This window comes from Dermacentor albipictus, chromosome 2, assembly GCF_038994185.2.
Source record: "Dermacentor albipictus isolate Rhodes 1998 colony chromosome 2, USDA_Dalb.pri_finalv2, whole genome shotgun sequence".
Taxonomy (NCBI): domain Eukaryota; kingdom Metazoa; phylum Arthropoda; class Arachnida; order Ixodida; family Ixodidae; genus Dermacentor; species Dermacentor albipictus.
In genome coordinates, this window is record NC_091822.1 from 160,421,504 (window position 1) to 160,449,244 (window position 27,741).

Sequence of the window (27,741 nt, forward strand, 5' to 3'; positions counted from 1 at the left end):
GCAATCAAGTTTCCTACCAGACGGTGAGAGGACATCATTCCTCAGTGTGTGCTACCTGTGTGTCTCCTCCCTCCCCCTTCGCTTTACCAGGGCGGAGGAAATTGTGCATAGGAGGCTTCGGGCCGGGTGTCCCTTACACCGGCTGCAATCTCAACGTGGAACTGGTCGCATTTACCACTGGGTGCTAGGTGTCCACACTACTCAGTCCCAGTGATGGATGCAAATGCGCACCATGTCCAGGCTTACAATCGGAGCAGTCGTGTCTCCTACTGCAAGCCGGCCTCCGCTACCGTGTCACAACCAGATATGGCCGCTGGATACATGATAACGGATTCCACAAGACACTGCTTCAAGTCATACACAACAAAGGCCTCATAGCACACTCATAATACATACTTACACATAAAGAATTAGGCCTTAATGGCGAGTCTTTATTGCAATTAAAAAAAGTGTTTCTTCTTCATTACAAAACAAGCAGATCTGATTGAAACCGAGAACCCGGACCACCGGTGGAGGTAAATGTTTACGGGTCGTATTCTCCAACTACTTTTCCCCCCTTCGATTTTCTTTATTTTCATATTCCCCACCCTTACACATTTCCGCAGTACATGGTACCTAACAGGACATTCACCGTTAAATTTTCGTCTGATCTGTTTCTTTTTCTTTCTCTCTGCTCTCTTTCTTTCCAACACTTTCATTGTCGCACTCGATACGAAAGAGAATACCGAATCCGTTTTTATGCAACAATAATAGTAACATAGCAGTATAGTAACGCAGGTCTAAAACCTTTTTTAGTTCCCACAGCTTCATCGCACCAAGAATCGATCGCCAATTAAACATAGTGTACTGAGGTGCTCAACTAAACAGTACGATACTTCCTTCCTGCCAGCAACCAGCCTGGAATGCAACAGCTCACGTCTTCCATCTTCCCTATCATAGACTCATCATTGTTCAGATCATCAACATGTGAACACTTTTTACTAGTTCTCCGTTTTTGTCTCCACCCACTCGTCATGGTAATGCCTAAAGGCATTGAGATAAAAATAAATAAAATAAAATAAGTGAATCATTGCTCATCATATGCGGATTCGTATTCTACATTTTATTATGTAACAAGGAGTCCTGTTGAACATCGTATGCTCGTCGAACTACATAAACATTGAGCTCACTGAATCGGTTTTATACAGGGCATGCGTGTTTAAATACTATGCTGTTTCTCGCAACCAATTCCACTCTTCCCTTTCATGTTGCTCGAGGGGGTGCAGATCTTGAACTGTCTTTACACTTTACATTGTCTTGTGGGCTGTGTGGCTGTGCTTGCCGAAAGAGCCGCGTGTGTGGCTCTTCACTGGTGTATAGACTTAGCCTGCTTCAGTTACTCAGGTATGCTATACATGCTTTTCATTGTAGCATTTTTGTATACATCTGGTTAATTTTTTTTCTCTTCCTTGAAACTTCACTACCTACCCTGTACGCTATACATATATGGTTGTAACGAATCCGGTCGTGTCAATTTCTCGCTTGCTTTTTTTCTTTTTCCCCACCAATACTCTAAACGTCCCTTGCTTATCTCGTATGCTGACGAGTTCATGCCTTCCTTCTACTTTAAATCCAAGCGCTTCTACAAGGTGTGCTTTACATACGAGTCTCATAGGCTGAATTCGTTCGCATTCCATGTTTGAATTCGGACATGCAGCGTGGCTGAGGCGAGTGCCAGAGGAAAATCTGTGTTCGCTGCTCGCCGCCACGTAGGGGTACGTGAGAACGGCCACTAGTTCCTGTGTACGCGGTGAAAAAAAAATCAACGTCGTTCCGCTGTTGCATGTATAGATTCCACAAGGGCTATAAGAACACCCGAGAACGGGCGAAGGTGGAATTTTATTGACTTCCGTGGTGATCGTATGACGCTGATTGCAGCCGTCCTGCGCGCGCGAGGTAAAGAAACGCGTGTGTTCTTCGCACGCTTTCTTCAGCTGGATCAACAAGATATTATTAAGACAGAGTCGTGGTTCCTTGTTTTCGTTTAATATTGTTGGTGAACCTGCAACTTACCGAAACTCGAGCCACTAGATTCCTTGCATATCATAAGAAGCCAACAAACACAAATTGACACAACACTGACACAAATTAGCGACTACATAGGGGAAATTACTTGTGCTTAATAAATGAAATACAGAAACGATAAATCAAAGGAAATGAAAGTGGATGAAAAAACAACTTGCCGCAGGTGGAGAACGATCCCACAACCTTCGCATGCGAAGGTTGGGGGATCGCTTCGTTTAAAAGTACATTTGTCAACGTTGCGTATTCTTACGTAGCCAACCAAACAAAAGGCGGGGCTTTGTGTCGCAATGCCACTACAACGCATGGGGACAGCAGCCGCACAACAGCATCGGGCAACGTGCCGGGCAGGGAAACACGCTGATTACGTTCGTCGTAGCCGCGGTGGCGCTGTCGTGTTCGGGAACGCTGGCGCCGCCATACGAGCGCACGACGCCTATACTTTGCATTCACCGCCCTTCCGCATGATGGCGTACACGTCCCACAAATATTTTAATTTATCGAACGTAGATGCACCCCCGACCTTTTTCCCTCCGAATCGCAGATGTCGCGCAACCTGTTCGAACTCGTGGCGGCCGCTTTCAATATTGCTTCAAGAGCCACGGCAAGAAAAACTGCTTCGTGTCCTCCCTTGTCTTTCTTTCCTTCCTTCCTTCTTTCTTTTTTTCTTTCTTTCACGGGTGTCCCCTTTGACTCCTTCCTGGCGAGACTTTCTCACGTTCCACTCGAGGTCTCTTTCCAGCGAAGCGCGGTTTCCGTCCTGATTAACGGTCCGAAGGGTCCACCAGCGCGCTTTGGATACCAACGAAACTGCGATGTCTCCCCGGCATACCCCGGGATGACCGGATGCGCCGGGTAATTTTTCAGACCTGTTACTTGTGTAACGCCTCGCGTGTACACAGTCATGCAGACGGCACTGCGGAGTGGAACCAGCGCCTGCAGCGCCAGCCGCGGAGGAGGGCGGAGATATAGAGACGTCTCGCGCACAACGTGCGACCGGCATGGTGACTGCGCATGCGCCGAGGGCGATTTGTCTCCGCCAGCGTTTGCTTCACACCTCCGGGTGCTTGTTTTCCTTTGGTAGCGGTAGATTAATGGACGCGATTCCCGCGCCAGGAGAGGAGGTCGAGAAAGCTTCGGCGTGGGCCGGCGAAAAGGTGCCGAACGTTGTTCGAGAAAGGATGGTGCCTGGGCCTGCTGTCGCCCATATAGTTCGTTGAACCGAACGCTCGCGACTGCCGAAGTGTCTCTTCTTTTTCGAGACGGTGTTAGCCCTTTGTGGCGGTGTTGCTTCAGGTGGCCTTAGTCTGAATTAGATTCTGGGGTTTTATGTTGCCAAAACCATGATTTGATTATGAGGCTCGCCGTAGTGGGGGACTCGAGATTAATTCTGACCACCGGGGGGATCTTTAACGTGCCCCAAAGCACGGGACACGGGCATTTTTTGTTGTTGTTTTTTTTTGCGTATCGCCCTCATCAAAATGCGGCCGCCGTGGCCGCGGTTTGATCCCGCGACCTCGTGCTTAGCAGCGCTACACCCTAGCCGCTAGGTGGTAAAGCCCAACCACTGGCATGCGTCGGTGCGCTTCGGTACGCGCCAACATGCGAACGCGTCGCTTCGCGTCGGCAGGAGGCAAAGGGCACGCAACCACTGGACACAAGCTCTGACGCGCGCCGACGCTCGCTCCTCGGCTGCGGCGCAGTGTTGCTGGACTATTTTCTCTTCAACCGTCAAGCTCCCACCTAAAAGAGCCTGCTCGATCTAACCAGAGCTTGAAACATGTTATTGATCTTGTACGCTCTTTCAGATATAAAAAACAGGTTTGAGTAGTGAATGCACGCCTGCAGCAACCGTTTATTTTTACCTTTGCCATCCCCATCCCCCCTTCCCCCGGGCAGGGTAGCAAACCGGACCTGCGTCTGGTTAACCTCCCTGCCTTTCCTACCTTCTATTTATCTCTCTCTCTCTCTCTATCTATCTATCTATCTATCTATCTATCTATCTATCTATCTATCTATCTATCTATCTATCTATCTATCTATCTATCTATCTACACTCTAAGAAAAAAGAGAGTAAAAAGTGAGTCACAGCAACTTGACTCTCTTTTTTCTTACGAAGACCCATTTTCGCGCGGGTAGAGTCACAAAACAAGAGTCAACATTTGTGTGTGGGTCGTTTGACTCTTAATAGGACGCGAAGAGTCGTCGTGCAAGATTGCGACTCCTCTGATATTCGAGATGAGTCTGGCGAGAGAAAGATTAAAATGCAGGAGAAGAAATACCAGATAACGTCTTCTGTTTTAGGCAGGCCCTCGGGTTCCTGTCCTGGTTGTAATCAGTTCAGTTCAGTTTCATTCCTTAAAGGCCCCCATTTCAGGGGGTGTTACATAAGGGGTGGAATTACATTTGTAGTGAGGAAAACAAACAGCGATGGTGATTTAACATTGAAGGTGATCTGTTACGCGTTCTTGAAAAGCAGGTGTTGAAGCGATGGCGACGATGTCATGGGGTAGGCCGTTCCAGTCCGTGGCTGCTCGAAGAAATAACAAGGCTGAAAACGTAGTAGTACGTGATAGTGGGCGGGCAACTTGAAGGGGATGACTGCTGCGGTGAGATATGCGTGATGCGGCGGCGATATGCGGTGCTTGATTGAGAGGAGAATAAAAGAATTTGTGATAAAGGGTGAGGCTAGCAATGCGACGACGAAAAGAGAGGGTTGACAGTCCGGATGTAGCTTTCAAGGATGAAACACTGACGTCATATGAGTATGAGGAATGAATGAATCGGGCAGCACGATTCTGCACAGCTTCCAATTCGGTGATTAGATATGCTTGAAGTGGGCTCCAGATGGGGCATGCATATTCTAATTTGGGTCTTATAAGTGATTTATACGCGAGCAATTTAACATGTGGTGGGGCAAGACGAAGGTGACGTTTTAGAAAACCGAGTGTTTTGTTTGATGCTGAAATGATGTTACCGACATGTTACCGACATGCGGTGTATCATTCTTTCGTCAAGCTTGTCATGTTCTGCAACTACATCGAACTCTAAATATCGATTTTCCTTGAACATGTTTGTTGATATATCACACGCTTAAGCGATAGCTAGCTTCCTATGCTAAGGAAGACCCGGATTTGTCACAATGGATTCTGACCATAAGTAAATCTAAAAAATATAGCATTGGCTACTAAAGAGAGCACAGCAACGAGATAACAAGTTCAGTAGGCGCACTCAACAGTGTCGATTGTAAATGTAATTGCACTACGTAAAGTTAAATTTTGAGGATTTAGGTTCCAAAATCAAGATCTTGTTATGAGGCGCACGGTAATGGAAAACTGCAGATTTATTTTCAGCAGCTCGGGTTATTTAACGTGCACGGAATGCACAATATACGCGCGTTTTCGCATTGTGCCCCCATTGGAATGCGACTGCTGCGGTTGTGATTGGACCTGTGACCTCGAGCTCAGCAGCGCAACACCAAGGCCACTGGGCTACCGCAGTGCGTTGCGTTCCGCGACCAGAAACAAACATTAGCGTACGCAGCACTGCTTTTGAACTCCCTAGAAATTTAAAAACAAAAATGTAGCATTTTCCCCCCAATGGTGCATGGACCGCTGCACAAATAACGGCACGAACCAAGGTTCGTAGCTTCATCGCCTGAATAAACTGCAGTAAACGATCGCTTACTCCGTAAATTAGCAAGCACGGGGTCACGCGCGCACGTGCAAACATGAACAGATTTCACTCAATAACCGCGAACACTCGCTGCCACAGCGTCCGCGTGATGAAGGGCGCGAACAGAGCGGACAGAACGCTTCTGCTGCCTCGTCTTTCAAAGCGTCCCCGAAACTTGAAATGGCGATATAGAAGCGCCTTTCCCCTCCCCCCCCCTCCCCACTTTGCACCCATCGGGAATTATCTCCAAGACAGAGCGAGAGTGGCGCCAGACCGGGCTAGAGCAACGGCCAGAGGAGAAGCGTGCTAAACCAGCGCCTCCTTTCCCCGGCTTGCGCGCGTTTTATCACGTGACCACCTATAGAAACTTGGGGCACCCATCCAGGCACTATACATCTCGGCTCGCCCTCGTACACTTCCTTTAACGCGCACAGCTAACGGCGCAGGATAGGATCTTATCGCACTTTATACGTAAGCTCACGGCAACACCGACAGATATATTTCGGCAGTTGTGTCCATATAATTGCTATCGCAAAATTCGCAATACATAGAAAATTTTACTAAGGACCAACCACGCTGCTGCCGTGTCGTGATAGAGCGGTGAACGATAGCTCTAGAAAATGTGTTGCTAAATCTCCGCCAAATGACTATACGCTCGCATTTGGTGAGAGCGGCACACAGTCGCAAGAACTTGTGAAGGAAATACCGGAGTTCTGGCAGCTTCAGGTGCACTAGATCATTCAGTAACATGGGCGGCTTTGTAGTTCTACCTTACATCAGAGCAAACTGCACTCGACAGAAATCAAGGGCAGCCGCACCGTTATAGCTAAGCAAATTAAGGACAATTACGCCGCGTCTTCAGACTTCGAGCACGCTCCGACAGCCCAGCTGTCGGAGCGTGCTTTAAAACACAACCACACTCGGACGAGAAAATTTTGCTTCTGCCAAGTGAACGTAGCGGGTATTTCAAGACGCGTGTTAAATTCATGGCTGTTTCATTCGTAAACATTACTTAAGTGACGTAAAATTATCAGTGAGCAAAACAGTTTTTATTTCAACGCAAGGAAACAAAACCGAAACTAGCGCAACTGTTTTGCCCAGTTGTGCAGATACAAAATGATCCAAAGCCGAAGCCGTCAATAGCACGACGCCATTTTGAACTTGTGCTGCCTCACGCGCGACTACGTTGTCGTTGAGTGGTACTGAAATCGCTGCGTTAAGGGCGACTGCAACCAAGCGCTGTGGCAAGTTACGGTGGGAGCTTCTGTCCGTGCTGTGTGATTGCGACGAGGGGACCGCCGCCAGCAGCAGCGTATCGCCGATAAGCGCCCGAAGTTACACTGCACTGCATCTGCATCTTTCATTGTGATATGGGAGATCGCAACGGACAGAGACGACGAGATGCATACGAACGACTACCAGCGGGGAGTGACCTGTGCCATATTTCTCTTAACGTCTCAGGTAAGCATATCAGCTTTTGTTCCGAGTTTACAAACGGCGCGTACTCGGCCCTTCCGGTACGGCTACATTTTGCGCCATATTTCTCTTGGCAGTTCACAGACGTTTCTTAGGCATGCGTGCGCGTATGTATGCGGAAATACTACTGGCAGACGGAAGCCTCAGGATAAACACCGTTCTTAACGACTCTAGTGACGAGTGGCCTGTCGCATCGAAAAATCCGTAGAATATCAAGTACTGCGTAACTTGAAGTGTAGATACAATACTAGCACCAGTGTGACTTTCGCATGGCGAAGACGGGTAATCGAAAGGGCAGCTTGTGCATTCTGAAGATTTACTAGCGCTTAGGTATATTGCCGCGAATAATAAAAGCGCTACAACGCTGTATGGCTGTGTCAGGCGATATGGCAGCACAGATATTTTAAGAGCGGTTAAGCGGCTGCATGCACAAGCGAACAGACACAGCGCTTTCAAAGCCCTGAAAGAGAACAAACTTTTTGTGCATTTGGCTGTAAGTAGAAAACACATTAGCTCACAATCTAAGCCTATATATAATGTATTATTTTTACGTAATCATTATTTTCACGGTTGTAAAAATTTAAAAGCATGAATATGCTGCAACATTTATATAGTAAATCCTACTACGCTTACAAAACCTGGCTGTGTTATGTGGTAAAATTGTAGTATTGCTACTGGATTTTTTATATTGAGTCCGGTGGTTTATGAAAAAAAAAGGTCCTTTTATGTGTAGTTTTATGTTAGTGCGTATATTTGCCCAGCAGAAATGAGTTGATTGCAAAGTTGTACCTTCCAGTGAGCTGCATATGAACCCAAGTTTATCCTGTCTTGGCTATTGCAATGTGCATACAACAATTTTAAGTATGTACAGCTGTAGTTGGCTTAGTCGCTGCAACATATTTTGTAAAAGTAGAAGGCCATTTATTATTTTGCTGCTTCCATGCAGAAATACCATTTTTCTTGTAGCAAGAAGCGCTTACAGTATTGAATGAAATGAAGTGTGTTGTATTTTTCTACTAACTTAATAAAGGAAATTTCGCCTGCCGTGTATCGGAGATTAGTTTACCTTCTTGTACTAAACAATGCATTATGTCCTTGGCTACTGCTGTTGTCCTGTGTATTTTTATAATTTTGAAATGTATTTTATTTTAGGTATTCAAGAAATGGCAACAGCCAGAAGTCACCATCTTGCCAGCACGTTATGGGTGAGACAAATCGTAGCAGGCACTTTTGCATATCTCATTAGCATATGATGCTATTTGTTGTAATTTTTGTGTCCACTTTCCTGCCTTTATGCATTTTAATATTATTGTGCAAAAGGTAACAGTTTTACATTAAGACAGAGTAATCACCCAAAGGGGAGACATGGCTGGAGGAGACAACACACACAAGCCTCCTTTGTTCGTATCTTTATGTTGCGCAGTTACTCTGTCGTTATCTACCAACAAGCCCAAGTTCCTCATCAGCTACATTTACTAATGATCCGTTATTACAGTTTCATTGACATAACATTGAAAGTACAGAGGTACACAGGAAGACAAGAGACTTGAACTGATGAAGAGCCGTAGAACAAGGACTGCTGGAGCCAATATTTCTACAAAGAGAAGGAGATTTTTCTTCTCAAAACGTTGGCTCCAATGAATTTTCTTGTTCTATCACTATTTACAGTTGAAAGAAAGCATTATTCCTCTTGCTGAAGTATTATGCATTATGGCATAAAAATTAGCAGGGTGATACATGAGGAATGTCAAAATTCTTGTATATTCCAGTGCTAAAGCGAAAGCCAGGAAAACAAAATGTAGAGAACCACATTGTTATTTTTCACTGCCCAGTTTAGCCAGCTTTATTCCGAGCTTGCACTTTGTTGCATTAACGACCACTGGAATTCGTTAATTGAATTAGCTTGGTGATTTACTTATATTAAGAGATTTTGAACTTGTATTAATGCAGCTTAACATAATGCATGTAAAAATAATTTACAATGACATATTTAGGTGGCAGGCTTGCAGTTGTCTAGCAGATCACTTGATGGTATGAGCTCAGGTTTCAACCGAGCTTCCATGCACAAACCGGTTACACATTTTTTGTTTCATTGTTTGGATTTTCATAAACATAAGTACCGTTTCTTTTTTGTTGGGCTTCTAGTTGTGTCGTAGGACCTAACTGTTTACCTTTATTTGTATTGGTAGCCATGTTACACAGACAGCTCAGTTTTATTGTAAATCATGTCATGGTAGGACTAAGAACATTTGTGCAAATTTGTTGCAGGTACACTCTGACGGCTCCTACCCCTGTGTCCTCCCACCACCCTGTCCTGACTACGTCCACTAGGTAGTTGGGAGCCTTTGGCGGCTTCTGCCACTGCATCCTGCCGCCACCATGTCCCGACTATGTCCACTAGGGAGTTGGCAGCCTTAGTGATGATGCCAGCAGGCTGACAGCCGACAGAAAGATTCAGGTAAATACCTGTAATTACGTGACGTCTTTTTGAGTGAAATGGCTTGTCACTCAGCAATGAAAGACGTAACTTCGAAGCAGTTTAGACTCCCTGCTATCTGTGCAGGGATGCTCAAGTCCATGCATTTTGTCTTAGCCACCAAGAGGCTATGTGTATTAGACGAAATGCGATGTAAATTTTCAAACTGCAAGAGACCACTTGCACAATTTTTTTTTTGCTTAACACAAAAACTACTTTGAAAAAGCTTTACCAATTTAAAAAGAATACAATGTACTCTCATACATGGTATTTGGCATAAATTTACTAGGGCTGCCTCAATGGTAAGCAGGCCGATAAACGTACACCAAAACTGTCTTCTTTTCCAAGTTCATCCTCCTCTCTGCACTGCTGCATAATGTATCTTTCTGATACCATTCTTGCACCCAGCACAAGTCCTAAACACATGGATTGCATAAATTTGCAGCTTTTGCTGTAGGTCACTTTTGTGAAAATAAAGTTAATAAGCCATTTTGTTTATTTTTAATCAGCCATAATAAACTGAGCAGTGGCTAATAAGCAGTCAAGATTTTGGTGTAAGGCCTTTCTTCGTTGTTAAAAATTTGGCCCTCTTAATGAAATAACCAAATTCTTGGCTGCCATTTTATGATGCATACTTTGGTGCATTACACAAAATTTGACATAATGTTTATGGCAGTAAAAATTTTTTTTTGCTTCAAGTATTGTGTGAAATTGAGATTTGTTCTATATTGAAAGGCCCTCAGTTTTCAAGAAGAAATTCCAAGTGGTTGTGTGCCAGGTTGGAACAGCTGGCATGGAATAGCCTACTTACACAAATAGGGAGGGTCATGTACACTTGACTTTATGTTAAGATACTATTATTGATCCACAAAAGACAAATTGAAGGATTCCATCCTATAAGCAGCTCTTCACATTCATTTCCACTTTTGCACATTTATATACCTTGAGTCTGGTGACTTGTGTCTGTTTTCATCATCTGCTATGTGCAGATGGTAAACTTCAGATTTGCCCTATGGTACAGAATATTTTGGTGCTAATATATGAATCTGTGTTTTTCAGGTTGCCTCGAAATTTTACCCAAGCCATGTCGCACACTCGGGCCAGGCCTCTTGCGAACGACGTATAACCAGGCTCAACGCATCAGGGTCGAGGGAGTCCGGAGATCAAGGCAACCTGCTGTGCAACCAGCGTGCAACCTTTGGTGACCCCTCTACATGTGCTACCTATTTCACAGCTGTGCCTCACCTACCATCTATCCAAACAGCATCACCGGCTGTGATCACTTATCGAACCATGGATGAATGTTGGGGTGGAGTGATTTGAACAGACATTCTATTTGTCTCTTCAAATTCTTTGTAAATATTTCTGTTATTCATATGTGTCTTTAGTATCTAGTTTTTAATAGTTCCTTTCTCTTAGAATTCTCACCATCAGCCCCTGCTATTCTAATGTATACCTGCCTTTAAGCCCCGTTTCTCGTAGTTCTTTTGTACTTGTGGATGTAATTGATAGTTTAATAATTCTTGTTGTACGGAAGGCTAAAATACGAACTTACGGCATTTTTTCTTCCTTTGATAATCTACAGCACTGCAATGTGTTCAAGAAATGTAACATAACACGGGCTCTGGTGCAGGATAAATTTAAGAGCAATATAGAGTACTTGTTTCAAGCACCCATTATTTTTTAAAAACTCAAGGATATAGGAGCACAAGAAAGAAACTATTGAACTAGAGAAACATTGGTTCCCCTCATAAGTCTGGTAATAATGTGACTTCTTTCACTGCAAAGATACTGGTACTCGCATACAAGGTTTGAGACATGAAAGCTATGATACCCTTGGCATTTCTCAGTGCTTATTTGCCACACTGACGAATGTCAAAGGCAGCATAGGTTTCATGCACACATTGGCTGTATTACACCTTTTGAGTATTGCATTTCTCAAACACACGGGTTTGCAGCAGTGCTTTAAATAGCAGATGTATTTCCTAATTTTCAGAATTTGTTAGTGCAAGAGTAACGCTACAGATCATGTAAAAATAATTTTACAGACTATATGTCCATGGATGCATGTTTCTTCTGATGACGTAGCAGTGCCATGTGGTCGGGGGATGAATGTCTATTTCAGATTTAAATATTGGCTTCCAGGCCTGGGTTAGTCTCCTACACTGAGTATTCTAGGTCAAAGCCCAGTTACTAGAGGAAAGTGAATAAAACTAGGAATTATAAACATCAAAAGATCTTGTTCGGGACACTAATGTAACAATCAGCAAGGTTCTTTGTGCATTCATTTCCAGATTTGCGAGATTATATTTTGACTGGTTTCATTAATGCGAGAACAAATATTTGTTTATTCTCATGCTAGAGTTGGCTGCCCCCATTCGCATACAACCCCTTTACAGGCTAAAAATTAAGTGGACCCGCCGTGTTTGCTCAGTGGCTATGGTGTTGGGCTGCTGAGCACGAGGTCGCGGGATAGAATCCCGGCCACGGCGGCCGCATTTCGATGGGGGCGAAATGCGAAAACACCCGTGTACTTAGATTTAGATGCACGTTAAAGAACCCCAGGTGGTCAAAATTTCCGTAGTCCCCCACTACGGCGTGCCTCATAATCAGAAAGTGGTTTTGGCACGTAAAACCCCATATATTATTATTATTATTAAAAATTAAGTGTATTAATAGGCTGTTTTTCGGTTTTGCGCCCTCAGTGTTAAGGGATGCAAACGGTGACATACAACAGAATGCAGAAAAATGTCTAAGGAATGCAAGCAGGGCATGGGACGTTTTAGACAGATGCATGCATGTGCTATTTATAAAACTCCCTATGGTATGCCTCAAGGCGTTTTGTAACCCTTTGGTAGAAACACTGACACCCACATATTAAGGGGAAATGCTCCTCGAAACAACTTTTTTAATTTGTACTAGAAATTTGAATGTACTGCTATTCATAGGGAGTTTTATGTAGATTTGAATTGTCATTGGTTTTTGTGTAGCTGGTGTTTAGTTATGTCCTACATAGTGGCAATATATTTTTATGGGCACTTGTGTGTAAAAGTTTCGCAAATGGTTTCATGCTGTATCTTATTTAGCTAGGTGTATACCGCAAAGTGGCGATACCTATCCAAACAGCTTGTACAATTACTGGAATTATGCAAAAAATATTAGACCACTTTAAATAATTTTTAGATTGCAATTTCAATTAGATACTGGTATTCTGCTTATCTTGAAGAGTATGTATGCCAAATTTAATTTGTATAGGACAATTATAAAGCACGAGGTTATTCTCATGCTATTGTGAGAAAAAATTATTGAAGTATTCTCAATAATTTTAGTAGCAGGCCTGCCTGCCTGCCTACTAATCTTGCATACTTCTAGTAACTTTACGTGCTGTTTGAATAGATATCGGCACCTGGCAGTCTACAGGGAGCTGAGTTAGCTGCAGCACACTGCTTTTTTGTGAAAATTTAATACACAAGAAAGTGCCCGCAAATATCACTATGTATTTTGCCGTTGTATAGGACATAACTCAAGAAGCAGCTAAACAAAAACTAATGGAATACATGAAATCTGCATGAAGAACTCTACAATTGGCTCTCTTTTGAAACCTCTAGTACAAATAATAAAAATATTTCGAGTAATATTCAATCAGCAAAACGTTCCCCTTGCTACAGTGACCTACAACATAGCGACGCAAAGCTTAAGGCAAGTCCCCTTGTTGAAGCGAATATGGGCTGTCTTCCCAAGGGCTTCTGTTAAAGACGGTGAATTTTCCTGCATTTACCAGAAGTGCAATACTAAAATGTTTGTGAATGTGCGATTGGTATTGGCACACTAACAGAAAAAAAGACAGTTCTGTGAAATGTAGACTTGAGACGTGACTTTGTTGGACATTTAAATTTTGACTCCATATATTTGTGTTTTGTACTGAGTGTTTCACCGGTGACTGCCACTAATTATTGAACATAACTGCTTCATGACAGTGCGACAATTTTCACTAACATAAATTTTAGCTGTGGCAGGCATTAGAATTACAGTACTCAATAACGTCTACTTTGTAAGAACTCAGACTAGCACCAGTTCTGAGACACATATACCCAAAAAGTAATGATCAAATAGATTTCTTTTCCACACAGAATTGTCCTACAAGGATTACAGAAGGCCTTTTGGCAAAGTAATATCCGAAAGAGCAAAGCATGTTCCACCAAGTATGGTGACAAATATTTCAGAGCTGCCAGTCTGAGGACTCCTACAAACTAACAATACCTTCAGCACTGACTAGCTTCAATAATGGGATGTCAGTGTTTTGCTAAAATTAATGAAACTTCAATTATTGTGATCTTGTTTAAGAAGACATATGTAATTAACATGCAGTTCTAATCTCTGTCACTTTTGTAAATATTTCCCAATTATTTTTTCAGGCTATATTTTTTGGTAATAATGGTATTCATTGCAGAAAAAGCTAGTACATGGCATTTAATAAAGAAGGTACTGGTCATTGTAGATTTTCTGTCTTCAGCATTTGTTCTGTTCCACAGCTGTTTCTTGAAATCTGAAATGATGTACCCATCACTTTGTTAGCGATCAACAGGGAAATCTGTCAGTATGTTTTGTTTAAAATGGAGCTGATCAACCCAATAGTTAGGCTATTAGCTAATTATAAATTACAATGATAATAGTACAGGACCATAAGAACAGACTGATGCTGAATAACAGCTGTGCCCAGCTACATCCACGCAGCTTTGCCACACAATGTGCATGTGTTCAGAAGAGCCAAATGCCCCAGAGAGAAAGCAACAGTAACTAATTGTTCGTCATCTTGTACAAGCAGATTATGCGCTAGATGTAAATCATGCTCAGTAAATACATAAGTCAGTCATGTGAGGTGTCTCACTTTTGGTTGCAAGTTGGAACTTATTGCAATCTTGGTTGTTTTTATTTTGTTTCCTTTGTGAGCATGAGTGACTTAGTTGCCTTGGCACATATTATCAAAACTGTTTCTTCATCACTGGGAATCACAAAATTTCAATTACACATAAAATTTCCAGTTACTGATATGGTAGACTTCGAAGTTAATTCTCTTATCTACCAAGTAGTTTTATCATTCATTGAAACATATCCATGCAATGCACAATGGGAACCGAAATTATAAATATCTGTTCTTGCTTTCTACCCCGCTCTACAACATTATGAAGATACAAAGCAAAACTATAAGTTTACAATTGTCCCCCATAACCTGAGTTTCGCTTAGAATGTGAAAAACAAAATTGACATCCTGCTATAGTGTGAGAGTTGCTTTGGGCATCAAGTGAACTGCGTAGCTCCTGTGCTAGAGTACACAACAAAGCAGAAAATCGCACCAGATTGCAATGGCAGTGGTAAGTTAAGAACAGATGTTTTATTTCACGCACCATTAATGTGGCTTATCATCTGCTCCTGTTTTGTGGGAAAGCATACATTGGGAAGACAATTTTTTGCACCAATCTTACCTTAGTGGGACACTTGAGAAAGGTAGAAATCAAGAACAGGTATTCACACTTTGTTGCCCACAGTGCATTTATTATCTGAATGTGTTTCACTCTACAAAAGACTACTGTGGTAGATAATCATAAAGACCAAGACAAAAGAATTAAAAGAAGTATGTGTCAGTCATCCTTCCATGATCTCCCTTGTTTATAGAAACACTTCTTTCTGCATATGTGCGAAAGTGTAGGGAAGCATTACATAACTCAGTCATGCTTTCCAAGTTAAACATCGGAATAAGGACGATCACAAGAACATTGTATGAGTGATTTGTAAATGTGGCATCTAATGGAACTTATTTACGTATGTGCTGAGGGTACATTACAGCCAGTGCATAATCTGTCTGCTCTTACAGGATAGCTTGGGATGAGTAAAAGAAGCCTTCCTCACATTTTCCTCTTTGTTTCTTTTGGACCTCAGTGCACCATGTGTATTGTTACAGCTGCATGCATGCAGCTGGGTATAGTTTATGTGTTCTGCTACCTCCCTTGTCCTCATTATTCATGTGCTATCTTTGCCGTAACAAAATACAGCTACCTGTGCTACATATTTTGTCAGCGTGTTTGCATAATGGCAAGTTTTGTATTAGTGGTTATTGCAATCTGCGAAATTGTCTGTCAGCTATTATACTTCGTCTTGAAAAGTATGTTTCTCAACATAAATAAACAATTAGTATAAATTTTGCTCTATTTATTTTTGTAATATTATCTGTTGTGAAGCTTTTATACACTGTTGCATGTTGTGTGACAATAAAATTGATGCAAAACTTTTTAATGTGGTATTTTTCAGATCAATTTTCAACTGACGCTAACACGCACAAGTTGTGGGGGAAATGTGCCAACAAGAGTACCATAAGGTAAGACAGCTGTTCTTACTGTTAGATTGGATTATCAATTGCCAACCAGTTGTTTTCAGCAAGCATAGTATAACGCATAGATTATGTAATCTAAGTTGGAATATTGTTTTTATTGCACTTGATTATCTGGGTCTCCTTTGTACATAAGTGCGGCCTTCTTTATTTGTTATGTGTAGCTTACTTGCTTAAAATGTTAAATTGTAAGTTCTAAATAAAAACATGTCTCGAAGAACAGTGAAATTGGTTTAACTTATAAATGTTTTGACATTACAGACCTGTGCAGTGCTGAATTGAACTTCTACATGAGTTACATAATATTTTGGGGTCTCATTATGGTTCTGAGTTGCATTGCAGTGTCATGCATATGCACCTGCAGGCTACATATTGGATGTTTATTTAAGACTGTTTTGCTTGGTTGGCTATTGATTCCAGTTTAATAGTAATGAGAACTGTCTTGCTTTCATGGTGATTCTGCGCTGACTAATACATTTGAATTTTCCAGAAGACAACAAAGGGTGATGAAATGTTAACATTTTGTTGCTAACCTGCCACGTCCTTTTTGGCCAGTTTGCTATGAGTTCTTTCTTATATGTTGTCTTTTCACAGTAGCCATCTTGAGAACTAGCCATAGTCGTGTGTACTTACAGCAAAAGTTGGTGACACATTTTGAAAAGCGGCTCGACACTGCCATCCGAGAGTCAAACGACTTACATGGATTAGTTATTTTACTCCATTTACAAGAGTCCTGCACCACGCACTAAGGGTAACTTGACACACACTGCTGGAGTCATCAGACTCATCAAGAACAGTTGCCCGAATCCTTCAGCAGTGGTCATGTCACCCTTTTATCTTGAGTCGTTCGACTCATTTAGAATTGTTAACGGACTCCCTCAGCACTAGTCTTGTAACCCTTTTGAGAGGGTATAGGCGACTATTACAACAGAGTGTGCATGACTATTGTGTGCGGAGTCACGCAAGCACCTTGTATTGAGCACGGATAGTCTCGGGACTCTCTACCGAAAGAGAGTTCGGGTGTCTCCCACAAAGTGTGTCGTATACGTGGCGAGTCCAGACTCTCCGAAAAGAGTAAGAGGTACTCTTTTTTTTCTTAGTGTGTATCTATCTATCTATCTATCTATCTATCTATCTATCTATCTATCTATCTATCTATCTCTTGAACTGACAATTGTGCACAATATATCTACATCAGCGCTCGCGCTAGCGTCGTCGTCTGTCTGCAAGCTCGCTTTGCAAACACCTGCACGACCATGCCATATTATATCAGAAGTTGTCGTGCGATTTCATTTTTGGTGGCTCATTGCACAGCCAACTATGTAACAATTAGGGGTGCAAAGTATCATTGAAATATATGTACAACGAATATATTCACGTTCTAGTGACGGCGAAGAATGATGCAGAGTCAAAATTGGGAGTTACGAATTTAACTCTTTATTGAGCGAACTTTTCCCCAGCAAAAGCAACACCCATTCGAAACAATAGCGGCGAGCAAAGTCGGCGATCGTCGAAAATCTCATCTGCGGGTCAAGCGCGTCGGCTTTCTTATATCAGCACTCGAAAGTTCCAGCGTATTCGCTTGTGCCCGCGCGCCTTCCAGAAACTACTACACAATTCGTGTCGCGTATGCAATCAGATTATACAAGGTTCGTCGACAACAGAGAACGGACAGAACCATCGATAACATTCGCGAAACTTCCTATATGAGCAGGCGAGTCCTGCGCCGAGCGATAACGTTTAACATTTGCTAGCCGATGAAATGCGGTCAGCGGATGTAGAAGAACATGTATGCATGTTAATATAATTATGCTTGTTGATATATGAAAGAAACGTGAAAAAGTGGGTTCGGAGAAAATCAGCTGAAAGAATTGAAACACCTGTAGCGTTCACAAGAAGAAAAAACAACAACTAAAACATCTAAAATTTACGCAATTCGTAGCTTGTCTTCTCCCGATTCTTGTTTCTGTCTAATCTTGCCCCCGGAGAACCTCATTTATTTCTCTACGTTGTTTTGAAGCATCAACACCACATCGGGAGGCCTTCACATTGATCAGCATTGAGGGTATCGCTAGAAAATTTTTCACTCTGTAAAGGCCATGTTCTATTATGACTGGTTTCAACATGTCAAGTCTATCTTTCTCAACATTAATGAAATGACATACCGTCAGACTATACAAACTTGAGAATCAGAGGGTTTAATTAGGTGTCTTTTGTTGCCCTTTGCCAAGCCCACTATGATGCTTTGACTGAGAAAGACAACCTGTTTGTTCTGCGAAGCATGCGGCAATTGTCGTGGCATATATTATTTCATTGCACAACACTGACAACACTGGATATGGCAGCCAACGGTCAGGAAACTTCAGAAGAAATTAATAGCACAGTGCATATGATCAGGCGCATAGCATCTTATTGCACTTTCTTAATTCACGCTTTTTTTAATTGTCACACTATAACAATATTGCACAATATCTACTGCACTGAAATACTATACTAGGACATACTTAAAAACACGATTTTATACTCCAATAATCAATCAATCAATCAATCAATCAGTCAGTCAGTCAGTCAGTCAGTCAGTCAGTCAGTCAGTCAGTCAGTCAGTCAGTCAGTCAGTCAGTCAGTCAGTCAGTCAGTCAGTCAATGCTTATTATAGTGCCCACGAAAGCTAGAGAGCCTTCGTTACGGTGCTCTTAAAAAGCAATATGCGAGTCAAAATGTGCGTAGATAGTACAGTCGTCAATTGCGCAAGTCCAGGCTGAATGTGGAATGCTGCCTGGTATGCTGTTACAGCACGAAAAATTGCATATGATCAAGAAGCTTTGGGGAATGTATGATGCCATGGACCATCTTATACAGGCGCAAAATGTCTAATTAATTAAGATTTGAGTCTAGAGGTGGAAGTTGAGATATGTTCGACCAGGCTGAACTATGGTCGCCAGAATGTCAGAAGTGGTGCTTGCAGATAGACATCACTTTATTGCTTCTGGACGCATTCAAAAAACTTATTTTATGGAGGTCGATGCAGTGGTGATCACTGTTCACAGTCTGAAATAGCTTTCGGTCGTCGGAACACAAAGCCGTGCCGTTCATTTATTAAAATGTTCTTAACATTAAGAGAAAGCAAGGAATGCACTAACGATTCAAACACTTGTTTTACGCAGTGCAGATGATAGATATGGGCCGGCAGTTAGCAACTGCACGTCTAGCACCCGATTTGCGCACGGGCAATCTCCATGCTACCTTCCCAGTGCTAGGAAATGTACACACACACACACACACACACACACACACACACACACACACACACACACACACACACACACACACACACACACGCGCACGCACGCACGCACGCACACACGCACGCACACACACACACACACGCACACACACACACACACGCACACACACGCACGCACACACACACGCACGCACGCACACACACACACACACACACACACGCACACACACACACACACGCACGCACGCACGCACAAGGACTTGCTAACCGTGACAGTCACAACCGAGCCGTTCACCATCAAGCCAGGGAATCTAGAGATCATTTAAGAAACATACAATGACATTACCAAACACTACTATTTAGGACGCAGGCGCTCACTGCGCTTATTGCAAACAGGTACATATCCCACACCGTACACCATTAATAAAATATATCCAGAGAGGGAGATTAGGATGGACTGCAACGATTCTAATGGCATCATTGGAATCAGACATATGCTGGCGGGGCGCCCCGCGACTCTCCCCAACCTCGTTGAAGAATGGACACAGTGGGAGAAAAGGATTCAAAGCCCATTGTTTCAGGACCAACTAAGGGCCGTCCAGAGGGCCCATGATATCGCTGAAAGGCTTGGCCTGACAGTGCCAACATGGGAGCGGCCCGCCTTGACTTAAGAAGTCGAGCCTCCGGACCTCATTCCAATAAATATTTTCACACACACACACACGCACGCACACGCACACACGCACACGCACACATTCACACATGTGTGTGTGTGTGTGTGTGTGTGAGAGAGAGAGAGGGGGGGGGGTCCCATATACGGATGCGACCCATACGCGCAATGAACTCTCGCATCCACAGCACTCGTACGCGTTCTGCACCAGGAGCGGAGGATGCGAGGTAGGCCCATGCGCTAACGCGCAAACCCGTCCACACGCAGCCAACAGAGTTGAAGGTCACCGTCTTGCGCGACTCGCCGGCGATCGTCGCGCCCGAATCCGGCCCGGCTCGCCGGGAGGCCCCGCTCTTCGGTGGCCGGTCCGCGAACCTGGCCAGCCCCCCGGCCGTGACATCGCCAAGCGAAACGAGTCCGGCATGCAACGAGTCGGCGCATCTCAAGGATTCGATCGACAGCTCCGTCGGCACGAAGTTGTGCGACGCGGCAAGGGCTCCGCAACCTTTTCGTTCTCTCGTTCTATATCTTCATTCTTTCTTTCTTTCTTTCTTTCTTTCTTTCTTTCTTTCTTTCTTTCTTTCTTTCTTTCTTTCTTTCTTTCTTTCTTTCTTTCTTTCTTTCTTTCTCTCTCGTTATTTCCCATGTCGTGAGTGCTCACTCAAGTACAGGAAAGAGTTGCCAGCGTTCAATTAAGTAGTACGCCACTCCTGGCAGGTTTGTATTCAGAGTGCATCATTCGCATTTCGTTTCGGATTGCCGCTTTCGTTTTGTCGGTGTGATTTTGGTGCCATATACAACGCGAGAAGTAGAAATGCAGAGAGAGAAAGAGAGAGAGAGAGAGAGGTGGGCAGAGCTAAGAAAAGGCATCAAAGTTTAACGCAGGTGATTACTGTTGCATACCCTGACGTAGTGGGTACCGCCCTACGAAGTAATTTCATTTCAATTAAAAGAAAAAGACAACCACATATGTTTTCGAACATGTAGTAACTGTTGGTTAATTAAGTGAGCACCTAAGTGAGAAAAACCAAGATATGAGAAATTTCGTTTGCATAACTCCACGTCTCATTTCAAAGAGAGAGAGAGAGAGAGAATAACATTTTATTGAATGAAAAGTAAAGGCATGTCTGGAGCTGGTGGATGGGTCCCTATTCTGAGGCTCCACTGGCCAGAGCTAGTCGCCGAGTCTGGTCGAGTAGACCCCTCCGGCTCTCCAGTTCCACGCCGGCGAGGACGGTATCCCACTGGTCCCTATTTGTGATTTTGGATCCCAACAAGGGGGAATTGAATTTTGGGGGCCTGCCCGCGCATTCCCACGTTACGTGGGCGAGCGTTGGCTTCCCCCAGCAACACGGGCACTACTGGCCTGAACAGATCGACATTTGGGCGAGTTGGTACTGGTTGAACATCTTGAAGGGGCGGCGCAAGATGACGGAGACAGAAGGCAGGAGCAGCGCTGTCCTGTGTGTTCCTGCCTTCTGTCTTCGTCACTGCCCCTTCAAGATGGCCTGGATAGGCCGTAGGCCTAATGGCGTGGCACAGCCCGAGGTGTGGGATAGGTATTTATCTGGATTAGTCTCAAATCTCCGGCATCCGCTCTGCTGTAGCTTATAGTATATGTGTAAGGCACACGCCGGTATTCTCTGATTGCAAGAACAGGCGACAAGCCACCTGTGGGTCCGTGAGGATTACAGACAAGAGAACAAGTGTGAATTGCTTTTTCTTACAGTCACATTTTTAATATACAATGCGCATTCTTTGTGGGCCTATACGCAAGGGCAAAGGCGATTTGTAGCGCCTTGGAAAGCCAAATTATTTGTTTGCGAAGTCCTGCACCGCAAACATTATATACGGCTTGCGTGAACGCCATAGCGATTCACTGTACTGTGACGTATATCACACAGAAATAACTGTATGAAGACGATGAAGACGATGAGTCAATAATGAAGACGATGAGTCAATAAGCGCGCTGATCACGCAGGTCAACCTGCGACGTTACGTGGAAAAGACAAAGCGCTTCACAGGACCTGTCTGCTTCGCGAGCAAGAACATATTGCAAAACTTCGAAACATGTTCAGGTTTTGAAGTTTTTAAAGCCCATGGACACAAAATAGATTGTCGACATGTTACACTCCGGTTCAAGCGTTTCGTCGTTAGAGAACAAGTTACGAAACAGGTGTGCTAAAATTTGAAGCGCTGCACTAGATGAAAGCGATTGAACAACGCAACTACACTTCCTTCTATGTTGCTTGCGGATTCGCTCACCACATGTCGTTCCTGCAACTTGCCCATGCGCTTGTCGCCATTCGCACTCGACGTGAGCAGATTGCCTTTGGCGACGTGTTATTTGATCGGCGTGCTTTTATTCCGAGCAAAAACATTATGCGCCCGATATACCACACCTACCCCGTCCCTATAACGAGAAACATTGAAAAAGGCGCACGTTAAAGAAAACCCCAGGTAGTCAAAATTTCCGGAGTCTACGACATGCCTCATAATCAAAAAGTGGTTTTGGCACGTAAAACCCCACATTTAAAAAAGAATCTTCAAAACAACAAACGACCATGCAGAGAAAGTAATGTTTACATCCCTGCCGCGCATGTAATGGCCTTCAACGTAATCGGCACCGTGGTACTAACGTATTCCAACGTGACAAGATCAGAAGCGCGCCCGAAAGGGCTGTTTGTGCCCCTGCTGAACTTCGCACAGACTCCCCAAGTGCTCCATTTCGCCTTCGCGGTTCTCCCTTTCTTTCAAAGCGGCCCCGCGAAGCAGACGACAAAAACGTCGGGCGACAGAAGTGCCGCCCGGGTCACTGCTTCAGGTAAGGGGCAGGTCCGGGCGAACTTTATAGCCATCGCTTCCGATAGCAGCCAAAGGGGCGACACAGATGTATAGAGACAGGCGGCATGGGGGAGAGAGCCGCGGCGGTAAGATATCGAGCAAAGGTGGCTATCCCGATTCAATATCTGCGTGGCCCCAGGGCATCGCCGCGCGCTTGCGAGCGGTGTGGGCAAGCGACGGGGCGGTCCCCGGCCTGTCGCTTCATGGGCGGTCGACATTTTATTCGCCGCGTCGACCACCACGACGACTCGTTCGAGATCGTCCGCCGCGCGGTTGTCCCCGCGAGGGCCACCCAGGAGCCGGCTCTCTTTCGTACGAACGAGCTACGGCAGCGGCGGTGTGAGGCGAGCCTGCGACATGGACGACGAAAGGAAAAAAAAAAAGATTATACCGACAAAAGGAGGCAAGGGTCTGTCGCGTTTCCGAACGAGATAGCAGGCGTACTTTCCCGAGCGAGATATAGAGGTTCGGCCTCCTCATTAACCTCTCTGTCCGTTGTATACATGTATTTTCGCATGAAATAATAATAATAATAATAATAATAATAATAATAATAATAATAATAATAATAATAATAATAATAATAATAATAATAAGATAAATAATGATAATAATAATTGATGTTCGGAGTACTCTGGCCCAGATGACGCAGAAGCACAAGCTTCGTGTATATGCAAAGATTGTACAACCACGACTGCATGAAGCGTAACTCTGCAGTTACCAAATTCATCATCATCATCATCAGCCTGTTTTATGTCCACTGCAGGACGAAGGCCTCTGCCTCCGATCACCAATTACCCCTGTCCTGCGCCAACCGATTCCAACAGGCGCCCGCGAATTTTCTAATTTTATCGCTCCACCTAGTCTTTTGTCGTCCTCGATTGCGTTTTCCTTCTGTTGGTACCCATTCTGTAATCCTAATGGTAGTATGGTTATCTAACCGGCGCCTTACATCACCTGCCCAGCTCCATTTCTTCCTCTTTATGTCAAGTAGAATATCGTCTATACCCGTTTGCTCTCTGATTCAAACCGCCCTCTTTCTGTCTCTTAAAGTTATGCCTAGCAATCTTCGTTCCATCGCTCTTTGCGAGGTCCTTAACTTGTTCTCAAGCTTCTTTATCAGTATCCAAGTATCTACCCCATATGTCAGCACTGGTAAAATGCACTGATTGTACACCTTTCCCTTTCAATGATAATGGTAAGCTTCCAGTCAGGAGTTGGCAGTGTCTGCCGTATGCCCCGATCCAAACCATCTTTATTATTCTGTGAATTTCCTTCTCATGATCATGGTTCCCTGTGATTAATTTACCTAGGTAAACGTACTCCTTCACAGACTTTAGAGACCAACTGGCGATCCCAAACTCTTTTTCCTTTGCCCGGCTATTTATCATTAGCTTTGCCTTCTGCACATTAATCTTCAACCCCACTCTTACACTCTCTCTGTTAAGGTCGTCAATCATTTGTTGTAACGCGTCTGCATTGTTGCTGAATAGAACAGTGTCATTGGCAAGTTGAAGGTTGCTGAAATATTCGCCGTCGATCTTTACTCCTAAGCCTTCCTAGTTTAATAGCTTGAATACTTCTAAGCACGCAGTGAATAGCATTGGAGAGATTGTCTCTCCCTGCCTGACCCCTTTCTTTATAGATATCTTCCTACTTTTCTTGTGTAGAATTAAGGTAACTGTAGAACCTCTGTAGATATTTTCCAAGGTATTTACATAAGCGGTTCTGTATTCCTTGATTACGTAATGCATCTATGACTGCTAGTATCTCTACTGAATCAAATGCCTTTTCGTAATCTATGAGAACCATATAGAGAGGCTTATTGTATTCTGCGGATTTCTCGATAACCTGATTGATGACATGGATGTGATCCATTGTAGAGTATCCCTTCCTGAAGCCAGCCTGTTCCCTTGGTTGAATAAAGTTCAGTGTTGCCCTTATTCTATCGGAAATTATTTTGGTAAATATTTTGTATAATACTTGCAGTAAGCTAATGGGTCTGTAATTTTTCAATTCTTTAACGTCTCTCTTTTTGTGGATTAGTATAATGTTTGCATTCTTGCACTTTTCTGGGACCCGTGCAGTCGATAGACACTTCGAATATACAGCCGCCAGTTTTTCAAGCATTATGTCTCCTCCATCTTTGATTAAACTGACTGTTATTCGATCTTCTCCTGCCGCTATTCCTCGTTTCATGTCTTGTAAGGCCCTTCTGACCTCATCGCTAGTTGTAGGAGGAGTTGCTGTATCCTGTTGATTGCTATTTCTAATTGAGGTATCCTGACTCATCTGGGTACTGTACAGGTCAGTATAGAATTCTTCCGCTGCTTTTACCATATCTTCGAAATTGCTGATGATATTACCCTGCTTATCTTTCAGTGCATACATTTTGGTTTGTCCTATGCCAAGTTTCTTTCCCACCGATTTCAGGCGGCGTCCATTTTTACGGCTTCTTCAGTCTTTCTCACGTTATAGTTTCGAATATCTCTCATTTTCGCCTTGTTGAGCAGTTTTGACAGTTCCGCGAATTCTATCCTATCTCTTGAGTTGGACACTCATTTTTTGTCGTTTCTTTATTAGGTGCTTTGTTACTTGGGAGAGCTTGCCTACTGGTTGTCTTGGTACTTGTCTCCCACTTTAATTGCTGCCTCTGAAGCCAACCTAGTTACGGTTTCATTCATTAGCTCTATGTCGTCATCATCTCTCTGTTCTAAGGCTGCATATTTGTTTGCAAGTACCAGCACGAATTTGTCTAGTAAATCACAGGACCGACACCGTATGCCTGAGAACGCGTGTGCGTGTTTGAGCCTGTGTCTACATTACAGCAGTAACTGTTTTAATCGTACTTCTCATAAGAAGTCCGATAAGAAATGGAAACGGGAAAGTGCAACGTCGGATCCTTTTTTTTTATTATTCTTTCTTGACAGCATTCCACTTTAAGTCACTTCTTTGCATGTATATGCATGCTGGCTCCGCCTAATCGCGCACAGAAATAATTAGAGCACCCCGCTTAAGTACAGGGGCAGTATCTTGCCTATATAGAACAGACCCCTACGGGTTACCCCATTGCTTTCTACGCGATTGCGTATAGCAAGTGTTCCAATGTGTTCCTTGTGCACCGCATTTCCCCTTCAGAGAGAGAGAGAGAGAGCAAGGACTGGAAAGGCAGGAGGTCAAGCAGACGAGCCCCCGGTTTGCTACCTTACCCTGGGGGTGGGGAAAATGGGAACAGAAAGAGGAAAAACAGCATAGAGTAAGCGTGCACTGAGTGCGGGTATGAGGATGCACAGGGACACTACGGCGCATAAATGAAGGGCAAAGGGAGGCCCGAGTGTGTATGTTAGCTGTTTTCTTTGGTGGTTACGTGTTGTTATTGAATGTTGCAAGGAGATTCTTTTTTTTTTGTACAAAGGAATGAACCACGCGTAAACAAACATGTCGAGCGGGAATGCCGAACGAGGTGTACTCTAAATAAAGCTTTCGAATATTTCCAGTTTTGTCAAAGTTAAAACCGAACCTGTGTGCTCGTTTGCCCGCACATAAACTTACACCTTCATCACCAGTGTGAGATTTCCCCGAGGCATTCTGATTTCTTCTTGCTTTCGCAAGTTTAGCAAAGCGTTTAGGACTCAGCCTTTTGCGAGCTGGGTAGCAATAGGGTCTTTTAGCGGTGCTACGGAAAGTACGGTATACGGTACGGTAAGTGCGTAATACCGTACCGCTCGAGGACTGCGCATGCGCGAACTTTACCGTGCGGCATACTAGACGGTAAGGAGTCGGTAACGCTCCCCTGGCACCGTGTGTCGCGAGCCGAGCTGCACCAAGCCAAAACAGTGAGAAGCTGGTGTCGGCCACAGAGTCCACGTCTCGCGTGCTTTTTTTTTTTTTTACCATGATAATACCAAGGCAAGATGTTACTTTAAATCACCTTCTACGGCCGCGTCTTCGGTCATCGCGGTAAATTAGTACGGAACGGTAATACCGCACCGTATACCGCACTTACCGTACCGTAATACGGCACTGCTAAAGCTCTCTAATGTCGGCGTGTTGGTCAGGCGGAGCGAGTTCGAACGAAGTGCAACGCATCGTGGGGACGCCGGCACAAGAAAGGACGCGAAACGCACGGCGCTGACTTCCAACGGATATTATTTTTTATGCGAAGCATATTACGAGGGCTCAACCCAGCTCCTCAGGCGCGGCGGTGACCATGAAATCACGTGACACCGTGACGTCACGACAGAGGAGAAGTGGCTTTGGCTCAACTCTTGCAAGACGGGCTGGGTGGGAATCGAACCAGGGTCTCCGGAGTGTGGGACGGAGACGCTACCACTGAGCCACGAGTACAACGCTTCAAAGCGGTACAAAAGCGCCTCTAGTGAATGCGGTGTTGCCTTAGAAACGCGCTTTTTCTAAGGCGTGCGTCTCTTGCTCAGGCGCACATTTCGTTGCCGCGCCGAACGCTGCTTTGCTCGACGCTCACCGCGTCCAATGCGGGGCGCGTAGTCGCTGCCCTGTAGCCCATTGTCTTACACCCCTTGGCGGGTCGACGGGAACGCTGTCGCGTTCCACTCTTGAAGGCGAAGAAGTAATGCATGAGTTGTTTCTTCGTCTAGCCGAACCAAATATAGCCAAGCAACAGCAGTTCACCAGGCTAAACAGTGGTTCAACAACTAAAATAAAGGCTAGTATGCTTCGCATCCTGGGCTTAACCTTACCTAAGCCACAGCCATTTTTTTTTAAACCACCGCACCTTAGCCAGGTGCGAAACGTATAATCTAGCCAGGTGCTTCTCAACAATACAACATTTCGAGAAGCTTTTGCAGCTGTGAGCAGGCGATAGAACACAACCCCTCCTTCGGCCCAAAAACTTCAGGCAACCCCAATTACAAGCTGTATTTTGTTCCGGA

General features: G+C 44.1%; 1 long non-coding RNA gene across 1 annotated transcript; it reads left to right on the forward strand.

Moving 5' to 3' along the window:
- The first annotated feature begins 6,916 nt into the window (after window positions 1-6,916).
- On the forward strand, window positions 6,917-15,975 carry LOC139056188 (uncharacterized). The gene is made up of 4 exons (XR_011512204.1): window positions 6,917-7,197; window positions 8,365-8,417; window positions 9,481-9,670; window positions 10,748-15,975. It is a non-coding gene; the product is annotated as an uncharacterized lncRNA (long non-coding RNA).
- The last annotated feature ends 11,766 nt before the right edge of the window (window positions 15,976-27,741 follow it).